General features: G+C 38.0%; 1 long non-coding RNA gene across 1 annotated transcript; it reads right to left on the bottom strand.

The window, feature by feature from the left end:
- Positions 1–934: 934 nt before the first annotated feature.
- Positions 935–11,198, bottom strand: LOC144956911 (uncharacterized). Its single transcript, XR_013642041.1, has 5 exons — positions 11,106–11,198; positions 9,028–9,093; positions 5,398–5,437; positions 2,830–2,844; positions 935–1,122 (listed from the first exon to the last, which is right to left on the bottom strand). It is a non-coding gene; the product is annotated as an uncharacterized LOC144956911 (long non-coding RNA).
- Between the last annotated feature and the right edge of the window lie 541 nt (positions 11,199–11,739).

The following is an 11,739-nucleotide window of genomic DNA, read 5'->3' as shown; positions in this document are numbered from 1 at the left end:
TACAATGGTCTCGATTGCAACGCTAGCTCGGCTACAACAGACATTAGAAAAAGAAGTTCCCTTTATACATCACATAGGGGAAATTTTCTCTAGGGTCTATTCCAAGGGAAGACTGAAATAACCCAGGCGTCAGCCGCAGTTAGCGCAGAAAATTGAGCTCAGGCCAGGTGATTTGCTCAAGGTTACACAGCAAAGCGGCCGGTGGTCGAACTCGGTACCTTTCGGGTACGAAGTAAAGACTGTACCGCTGAGCCACGCTGCCCCTAAATTATATAATTCATATGAATCAGACGGTGATATCGTTAACATTTGACCGGAATCACAGGGTATTCAAAGTTCTCTTTAACTAAACAACCTTCAATATAATATATGCTATGTTATGTTCTACGCATAGAAACACGCACTCGCACAATAAAACGTTTTATTCCACACCTCTCTCTCTCTCTCTCTCTCTCTCTCTCTCTCTCTCTCTCTCTCTCTCTCTTTCTCTAAACAGTAACAATAAAAAAAATAAAATTAAAATTCCCTTTATTCATCCCCAAGGGGAAATTTGTCTTTAGGGACTATTCCAAGGGAAGACTGGAATAACCCAGGCGTCAGCCGCAGAGCAGCGCCGCAAAGTAATGATATCAAACTTACAATAATAATTTGGGACGTAAGATTATCAAACGTTAAATTTCACTAAAATTAGATTTTTTGGAAAAAGTGTCATTCAAATATTTTCGAAAATGTCTTTCACTCAGAGATGACAAAATCAGAATCGATTGAAGGGTAGAATAAAATATTTCTTACACTCTTGCGTTTTAGAATTTGAACTTTGTTCCCAACGCGAAGTCAAAAGCTCGTACAGCGGTTGGAAACAAGTCCGGAATTCCAAAAAGCGAGAGTGTAAGAATCGTAAATTAACAAACAAAGACATGTGAAGACAAACATCAAACATTTTTGTATTGTCTTTTTATTCCATTTTTAATTTATCTTTCAAATTCTTAAACAACGCCGAGGCGAATCGTCACGAAATCACACAGAAACGTCAGTCATGGCCTGAGGACAAAACCAGACACGGATTTGAACCCAAACGGTGACACGACACGACCTGCTTTGCAATCTACTTGTCGCCAGGGACTGGAAGAAAAATAAATAAAATAGAGATGAAACTGTGACAGACCGTCTCAAAACGTTACTATGTTGGGATGGCCGAGATGCTAAAAATAGAATTCATAGCCAAGAAGATCAGGCTTGGGTTATTGTTTTCATGCGTATTTGATTATGATAAGGATGATGATGATGATAATAATAATAATGATGATGATGATGATGATGATGATGATGGTGATGATGATGATGATAATGATGATGATGATGATGGCGATGATGATGATGATGATGATGATGATGATGATGATGATGATGATGATGATGATGACGACCATGATGATGATGATGATGATGATGATGATGATGATGATGATGATTATTATTATGATGACGATGATGATGATGATGATGATGTTGCTGATGATGGACTTGTAGGGATTTTCAAAATCACACATACCTTCATAACCTACATAATTTTGCAACCCTGCCTAAATTACAAGAAAGGCGACCTTATGATTTTATAACGCTGAATTAATTACAGACAAGTCGAGATGGAAATTATGCCAGGTGCTTGCGTAATTTATTGCCCGCCATCGACGTCACCGAGATCAAAAGGCCGGGCCGCGACAAACACTGCCGAAGCTCCTAACTACGTTTATGGTGGAAATACAATTATCCAAATCTACCTAAGATTACGCATAATGACTCCGTGAATATCTCATTTGACTTGACCAGTCAAAACCTGTGTCTTAAACTTGAAATGTGATTGGATCCGGGTAAAGGACCAGTAAAAATCTTAGTATCAAAATCCAGGAACCTAATTGGTCCCTGCGAGGGATCCAGCTCCGACCATTTTGAATAGAACAGAAATGCGTAAACCGTCTCGTTCTTTCTTTCATTTCATCACTAGATAACTAAGCATGCAATTGTGATCGATATTTAAAACCATATTAGCGGAATATACCTTGTGAATGAGGGTACGGATTACTTATATCAATCTTATAGCTGTGGACACACACACACACACATACAAACACACACACACACACACATATATATATATATATATGTGTGTATTTGTGTGTGTGTGTGTGTGTGTGTGTATAATACAGTCACCCAGTTCCCCTGTGTCGTATTGTAGAGCGTGCTAGAATACAGCGAATCCCTTATTGACAACAGACATTACACATGTTATAAAAGCAGACTTACCAACTACTACGGAACGTCCGTAGAATTACGACATTTTGGGTCCAAGGTTCAGGACTTCATGAGCGTCTCATAGTAATTAAAGCTTATTAAAAATGAAAATTGATGCCATACTAAAGAATTCCAGTGATTTTGAAGTGTCATTTAACCCTCTCCTTACCAGCCATTTTCAGAATTTTTCCCAAAACTTCACACCCAACCAACACAAAAACAGACATTTCTTACTCAAACAGAAAAGCAACAAGCACATTCTATACATAATATTGTATCGACAATATGAGCTCTATTACAGAATGTCAAGTTTTTATAGCTATAGCAAAATGAAATGAAATCTGGATGAGAAAAGTGACGGTTGTATCGTAACAAATGTGACGATTTTCCAATAGGTGGTAAGGAGAGAGTTTAATCCTTGTGAATGTTGATTGTTGATCTAAAAAGTTAACTATTGCGACTACAAATTTTATCTCTTAAAAACTACGATTTTTAATAATTTTAAGTTGGCAGGTCGGTAAAGACGTAAAAACTTACTTGGGCTTGGCAGAACTGGTCAGTGGTAGAAAAGAAAGGAGAGATGAAAAAAAAAAGAAATGAGTTAATATTACAATAATTTGGGGTGAATTTTTAATTCAGAAAATTGAGTGGAGCAGGCATTTATGTTGATAACAACAAGACGTGAAGTGAGTAGGAAAGTGCCAGAAGAACCCGTGACCTTACTGGTACGACAACTCCACCTGGCCGGGGAGATCGTGACTCTACCGTATGAGCTATCCAGGAGCGGGTTCGAGCCCCCATCACCGCCCCAAAGTTTTTATTCTCTGTTGTCTTCTGGCGCTTTCCTATTACATTTGGCAACATTTTATATGAGATTTCTGATAGCGCAATTTCCTCTCCTAGAAGCCCCAATTTATTTACAAAGCCATATCATGTAGATGTTTCGAGTTTCGCCCTTAGTCAACAAACATGATGAATGAAACACTTGAGGCGAATGGGAGATGAAAGGATGGCGTCGCTCAGTCGTCTTTAGTGTTTCATTCATCGTTTTTTGTTGACTTAAGGGGGAAACCCGAAACGTCCAAATTCGATCATCAAATTGGAGCTCCAATTCAATGTGCATATTGTTATCTATTATGCTTAAAGCTCTTTAGCAGGGTTTTAAAAAAGACACTAAATGACTTGTAGGTCATATCATGACGCATGTAAGGCAAAAATTATAATTTCATTTTTCGACATAATCAACTTTATTTACGGCCTGAGGCACATTTTACACTAATAAAAAAGTAGTCTGGCAGAGTCATTGGGCCCATGGATCCGGAGCATATCCCGGTTTCTATAGCGTGAAAAGGAGAATAGCAATTACTTGCTATCCTTTGGATAGGGCGTTAGTATATCGCAAAATATTCTCCGCCAAGTGTATAATAAGTCCCGCAACCCGTGTACGCAGCTTCCCTGACTACGAACAGAGATGTATATACGAGATGGAAGACGGTTTGGACGAATTCAATCCCTCGAGGTGGCGGGGACATACCATCCTCTAAACTTGGTGAGAAGTTGCCAGGCTTCTCCACCCGTTAGAGGAGACACTGGGTGGTAGCGAATCGGCTTCGGTCGAGGACCTGCCTCAAGGCAAAATCGCTTCATCAGTGGGGACTTTCCACCTGTCCAACATGTACCTGATGTGGACAAGAACCCGAAACCGCAGAGCATCTAGTTGAACGGTGTGTTTTGACGAAGCTTCCGGGTGGGTTTGCGACGGTGCACGAGTACGGTAAGGACTTTGATGATTGAGTCGATTGTCATAAGATAGTAGTGTGAGCACCATTAGAAGCTGCTGCCCAGTCTAATAATAACGAAAGAGTGAAAATGGAGAGGCTTCGTATGGGAACAAAACAGACAATGGACGTTTCGGGTACAAACCCTTCGTCAGCACAACAATACACAAATTAACGTGGAAAACAAATAAAATATAATGAAAAATTATTTGTATCGTCTGTACTCAATGGTGGTTGCAGTATGAATGAAATGTGAGCGTGGCGTGGGTAGAGGATAGGGTGCCCCAGGGGTGTGATCTAATTGATAAGCAAAGGTCAGCGTCAGGGAACAGAATCTTCCAGAATATAATGGAAGATAAAAGACAAATTAAGAGTAGTAGTAGTAGCAGTAGCAGTAGTAGTAGTAGTAGTAGTAGTAGTAGTAGTAGTAGTAGTAGTAGTTGTAGTAGTTGTAGTAGTAGTAGTAGTAGTAGTAGTAGTAGTAGTAGTAGTAGTAGTAGTAGTAGTAGTAGTTTTGTTCTCATACGAAGCCTCTCCATTTTCACCCTTTCGTTAGTATTTTACGATCATCGGCTTCAGGAAGCCCTTACCGTTTTCTACTGTCATGTCTAAGAGACCCAGCTACCCATTCACTTAGTAGACAGGGGCTGGGTAGACAGGGAAGAGCGGGGGGGGGGGGGGGGGGGGAAGGGGGGCGAGGTCAGAAAAACATTTCTGACTGCACCAGGAATAGATCTAGGTGCCTTTTCGTGTGCAGCGAGTGCTCTACCAACTGAGCTATCGAGCTAACGGTACTCTCTCCCATAGTACACTAGAGTATGGCGACTCAATAATAGTAATAATAATAATAATAATAATAATAATAATAATAATAATAATAATAATAATAATAATAATAATAATAATGATAATTTTAAAAAATAATAATAACAATGATGATAATAATAATAACAATAATAATAATAATATTAATAATCAAATATTAGAAACAATAATAATAATAACAATAATAATAATAATAATAATAATAATAATAATAATAATAATAATACTAATAATAATAATAATAATAATAATAATAATAAATAATAATAATAATAATAATAATAATAATGATAATTTTTAAAAAATAATGATAATAATGATAATAATAATAATAATAATAATAATAATAATAATAATAATAATAATAATAATAATAATAATAATAATAATGACGACGACAACAACAACTCTACCACCAGCACCAAGAAAAACAAGAAAAACAACAACAACAACAACAACAACAATGATGATTTGACAATAAAGAACGTCCTTGAATACTCACCACAAATGTCGTCTTCACACTTGTAGTAGTCAGGACAGCCCTGTGAGACGGAAATAGAACGAATTAGCTACCTCTGTGGTTCCACATTTCAAATATTCAAAATTCAATTCAAATCTCTAATCAAGAAAGAAATAATTGAATCATCAATATCATCAACAAATTGATTAATGCTTTTCCAATATGATAGATTTTATGCTTAAATTATCAATTTATTTTGTGTTTTATTTGCATTGTAAAGCGCCTCTGAGCACATTGTGGATCTAGGCGCTATATCAATTCATTTATTCATCATTCATTCACTCAATAACCTTTGATCGTGTAGAGATAAACATTTCCAGAAAACGAAAATGAAAGTAGACAGGAGAGCGCGGTGAAACGGAAATAGAACGAATTAACCACAACGATGTATCCACTTCATAATTGGATTCAATAGTCTGATGTCACGTTGCCCAGCAACTTTTTATTCTTCATGCTGGCTAGAACTTTTCATATGTCTTGTGATCAGAATGTATAAAAGTCGAAACATAATCAGATTTATAATGTTTTATTCCTGTAGATATACTTTTATGCTCGTCGGGGAAATATTTCTTATGGGCGTCCGCCATGGTTCCGATAGTTTAGAGCCGGTTACGATGCGTCAATACGAGGGAAGTGACGTCACGGCTGTTGAAGAGTATTAAAATCAATAATCATTCTTCGACTGTCAATATCCTTTGATCATGAAGAGATAAACTTCCCTGAAAACGAAAATAAGATGATTTCTTATTGTTAATAAAATGAAGTGATTCTTTGTCAAAAGAAAAGCCCTTTTATCCAGCGAGTGATTGTTGACCGAATAGGCTTCAACAGTCGTGACGTCACTTCCCTCGTATTGACACATGGTAACTTAGTAACTGGCTCTAAAATATCGGAACACTGGCGGACGCCCTTATGAAGTATTTCTCCGACGAGCATAAAAGTGTATCCAGAGGAGAAAAAACATTATAAATCTGATCATGTTTTGACTTTTATACATTCTGATCACATGACATTTGAAAAAGTTCTAGACAGCTTGAAGAATAAAACGTACGGATTTTCTTTGTTTAGAACCACGCTGCTCGTTGCTAGGCGGACGTGACGTCATCAGACTATTTAATCCAATTGACGATTCGACCGCTACTTATCATTAACCAATCAGAATATTTCCTATACCCTGAACTATTTATTTCCGCTCAACGAAAAGGCCTGAGCTCCCCTTACTACACACGCCAAACACACACAAATAGGTCAGGCCCGGGGTGTGAGTATTACTCACAATATTTTGACACACGGATAAATGAATTGCGTTAAAATAATGAGTAATGCGGCATCGGTGGGCCTCGATTGCTCTCTTGTGAAAACTGTTCACTATTATGGTCATCTTTGTGTATAGATAGAACGAAGATGACGTCGATCAGGCCTTTGTTATTGTTTTTGCCATCCGCGTTTGTGAGTTGTTCTCACAAAACTGTAATAACCAGACTATAAAGGTTCATGGTTACACAGAGTTTGTGTGTTGGTCCGTTATACTTCCGGATGGCAATGTTATGAGCTTCTTAGCCAAGCGCATACTATCTATATCGGGGTCGTATGAGTGAGTGTCCGGCAGAAGCCTGACACTGAAATCCAAAAAGACTGGCAGTTTGACGTCATTATTTGGTTTTTGCACCGCCTAGTGAGTTGTCGTTAGTAAAGCTCAAGGAAACAAGTTATTCCATTGGTTGAACTATTGAATACAACTCACGATTTGTTTTCTTTTGTGGCCAAAGACTGGTATTTTTGCTTTTTTGTTCAGTGTCAGGCTATTAGTTATGTGGATGGCTACGGTCCGGTACATGCCTGGAGTGTGTGGTTGGTGTGTGTGTGTGTGTGTATGAGAGAGAGAGAGAGAGAGAGAGAGAGAGAGAGAGAGAGAGAGAGAGAGAGAGAGAGAGAGAGAGAGAGAGAGAGAGAGTAAGACTGCTCAATAGTCTTCAACAGTCGTACTGTCACTTCCTTCCTAATGACGTATGGTAACTTAGTAACACTGGCTCTAAACTATCGGAACAATGGCGGACGCCGTATGAAATATTTCTCCGGCGAGCTTAAAAGCGTATCCAGAGGAAAAAAAACCCCATCAATTTGATCATGTTTTGACTTTTACACATTCTGATCTCAAGGCATATGAAAAGGGAATGAAAAGTTCTCGCCAGCATGAAGAATAAAAAGTAAAGATTTTCTTTGTTTAGAACCAAGATGGCCGCCGTTGCCGGGCGCGTGACATCAGACTACTGAATCCAATTAGTAAGAGAGAATGAAGATAACGGCATGTTATGTAATAATATGAAGGCTTGAGGAAGCAAAATGTTTTATTTAAATCAAAGTTGTTCTTTTTTGTAATTATTCCTGTATACAACAGTTTCAATAGAGATAGAACGAAGTTGACGTCATTCAGGTCTTTGTTATTGTTGTTTTGCCATCCGCGTTTATGACTAATTCTCACTAAACGGTATTAACCTGACTATAATCAATTCAGGTTACACAACCTGTTGTGTGTTGGTCCGTTATACTTCCGGATGACAATGTCGTGAGTTTCTTAGCCAAGCGCACACTATAGATAGTTCGAAGATGACGTCACTCGGGTCTTTGTTATTGTTTTTTGCCATCCGCGTTTATGAGTAATGCTCACTGAACTGTATTAACCCGACTATAAACGTTCATGGATACACACAGTTTTGTGTGTTGGTCCGTTATACTTCCGGATGGCAATATTATGAGCTTCTTAGCCAAGCGCATACTCTCTATAAAAAGTTTAAAGTTACACATAGTTTTATGTGTTGGTCCGATATATTTCCGGATGGCAATGGTGTGAGTGTCTTAGCCAAGCGCATACTATATGTGAGAAAAAAAAAACCGTCACAATATCACACAAGGTCTTCAAATAACAAACCACAGTACTCAGATACTAGATGGTCTCGTGTGGGAAGGTCTTTGCCATACGCTTCAACAGTCATGACGTCACTTCCGTCGTAATGACGCATGGTAACTTAGTAACTAGCTCTAAACTATCAGAACAATGGCGGACACCCTTATGAAATATTTCTCCGACGAGCATAAAAGTGTTTTGACTTTTATACATTCTGATCACATGACATATGAAAAGTTCTAGCCAGCATGAAGAATAAAATATGAAAAATTCTAGCCAGCATAAAGAATAAAAAGAACCGATTTTCTTTGTTTAGAACCCCGCTGCTCGCCGTTGCTGGGCGACGTGACATCAGACTATTAAATCCAATTATTCTTTGCCTAACAAGCAATGGACTTAATACCGTAGATAATGGCTCTAAACTATCGGAACAATGGCGGACGCCCGTATGAAATATTTCTCCGGCGAGCATAAAAGCGTATCCAAAGTTTTAAAAAAACATAAATTTGATCATGTTTTGACTTTTACACATTCTGGTCACAAGACATATGAAAAGTTCTAGCCAGCTTGAAGGATAAAAAGTAATGATTTTCTTTGTTTAGAACCAAGATGGCCGCCGTTGCCGGGAGGCGTGACATCAGATTATTGAATCCAATTAGAGTTCCCACGCCATAAAACGCTGGTAGAATCCCAAGGCGGTTACTCACCTCTGCGCAGGTCCACTGTCCAATGGCAACATTAGCCATCGCCAACAGGCTGAGAATGGTGAGGAACTGTTGATATAGATGAAAAGAGGCGGGGTAATTAATAATGATACATTAATAGATTAGATAATGGTGATGATGATGTGAATAATAATAATAATAATAATAATAATAATAATAATAATAATAATAATAATAATAATAATAATAATAAGAAGAAGAAGAAGAAGAAGAAGAAGAAGAAGAAGAAGAAGAAGAAGAAGAAGAAGAAGAAGAAGTGGGAAGAAGAAGAAGAAGAAGAAGAAGAAAAGGAAGACGAAGAAGGAAGAGGAGGAGGAGGAGGAGGAGGAGGAGGAGGAGGGGGGGGGGGATTAGAAGGAGAATGAGAGTAAGAAAGAGGTTTGTTTGTTTTTCAGGGTTTGAAGGCGGTTGCGACACATTTAGGTTGTAAGCCAGTAAATAGAGGGAAATGGAATAGTCCAGATATTGTACATTTACAATCAAAGCACCCGAGAAAAAGTAAGACAAAGGGGAATTAATTCAATAGGGGACAGACGTAGATTCCCAAGCATACCATCAATGTATTCATTTTGATATCACCTTAACTCTCTCCTTACCAGCTATTTTTAGAATTTCCCCCAAAAATTCACACCCACCCGACACAAAATAGGCCTTTCCTAATCAAACAAAAAAATAACAAGTGCATTCTATACAGCATGTCGTTCGGCAAAATGATGTCTACAAGACAGTGTTTAGTATTTATAGCTGTAATCAAAGCATTTCTTTACATTTTATGATGTGCAAGAGAAATCAGAATGAGAAAATTGTCGGTTACATCGTAACGAATGTGACGATTTTCCTGTGGGTGGTAAGGTGAGGGTTAACGTTTCATCCAGACACAAACACATGATCTCACACTAAAAGGGATACACTCAAATCTTTACAGGATACATAACTAATGATATATAACAGAAAGATGATTTACAAGGGGGAAAAAATATCATCTCCCAAAAGTATAACTATACATTTGACTGTTTCCCTCCCAGCCAAGGACTCCTGACAGGGCTAGGACAAAACTAAGTCATCCTACTCCAATACAAAGATACTCACAATTTAAAAAAAGCAATAAAGAAAGAAAGTAAAAGAAACATAGAGGAAAACTCAACGGAAAATAGGAAAATTCGACAAATTCGACGTGTACTTGTTTGCAGGTCTGATAACCCATATTGTTTGGGGCTCATTGTTGGAATTAAAATATTCTCCGAGCCCGTAATGACTGCGTTCGTTGTGCGGCTATGTGGTCTAGTGGTATGACACTCGCTTTAGGATCGGAAGGTCCTGGGTTCGAGCCTCGCTCGGCGCATAGTTGAGTCCTCGGAGAAGACTCTTTACTCACATTCTCTCACCGTACTCAGGTGTAAAATGAGTACCTGGCCGTTAACAACGTTGTCTTTGTCCCAAAAAATTGTAATATCGCCTGACAGGCGTCATGTCTCGTCCTACATGTTATGTGTTGCTGTTGGCCAGGGACCCCTTGTAAAGCGCTTTGAGCACGTTTAGTGGATATTGCTCTATATAAAATCTCAAGTTTTTTAAAAGCTCAAGTTTTTTGTCCAGACCTGCAAATATTATGTGCATTATTAAATGCAATGACATTAAAGATACAGATAAAGTGATACGAAGAGACTAAGGAAGCTGCTAGAAGATGTGAACTGCAGAAAGTAATGAACAAAAATGAATAGAATCGTTTTTAAAAAGAAGACACAATACCAAACACGGTACATTTCGGGCTAAAAACCATTCTTCAGCCACCACCACCAACAACAACAACAACAACAAGAAAAAAAACCAACAACAACAAAAATATCTTAGATCTAGGGTTTTTTTTTTTAATGTAATGTTTTTGTTTCCATTGTTTTTTTTTTTTTGTTTTGTTTTTCTGTTGCTTTTTTTTTTTTGTCGTTTGCAGAAGAAGGGTTTTGAGCCCGAAATTTTCCGTGTTTGGTATTTTGTTCTTTTTTGAAGTTGTTAGATTCGTTTAAATTTATTACTTTTTACAACAATAAAGACAAACAACTTACCAGAATATTGAAAAGCTTCATGTTTGTCTTTTTGATCAGTTTCAATGTGGAACCAATTGAGTCTTGAATCAAATTCCAAATATGGCCGGGCTTTTTCTGTTTATATACACTCACCACTCAAAAGTGATGGTGGTGGGGGTGTGAGCACACGACTCTTTAATGCTTTGATCAACATGATATTATTATTATTATCCTAGTATAAAAACATCATCAAAGACTATAATGTATGTCGGTTTACTTCTGTATTATCATGAAATGACAGCTAGAATCATCACAGTGTCAGAAAATATTTTGATATCTCCAAAGGATGAAGGGATTTGGGGGGGGGGGGGCGGGGGGTTAGAGGGAGGGAGGAAGGGTGGGGGCGACCGAATGGTGATTCATTATCTCACCATCAAATCAGTGACAGGTTGTCCCGCCACTGCTTGTTCTCCACATAAGAATAATCCAGGAGCGGAACTGTCAAAGGGCAAGTTGGCAATGTGCCCATTGGCCCGATCAAGTATCGAAACATTAAAAGCAAACAGATCAACAAAAACAAATTAATGTATCGACTTGGGATAGAAAGATAGATAGATAGAGGGATATATAGATAGGTAGAGAGATAGATGGATAGATTATGGATATACATTGA

Source organism: Berghia stephanieae, chromosome 11, assembly GCF_034508935.2.
Source record: "Berghia stephanieae isolate SIO BIC M18660-M18661 chromosome 11, UCSD_Bste_1.3, whole genome shotgun sequence".
NCBI classification, from domain to species: Eukaryota; Metazoa; Mollusca; class Gastropoda; order Nudibranchia; family Aeolidiidae; genus Berghia; species Berghia stephanieae.
Note: the sequence above shows the minus strand (reverse complement) of the source record. Positions and strands in the feature narration are given on the sequence as shown.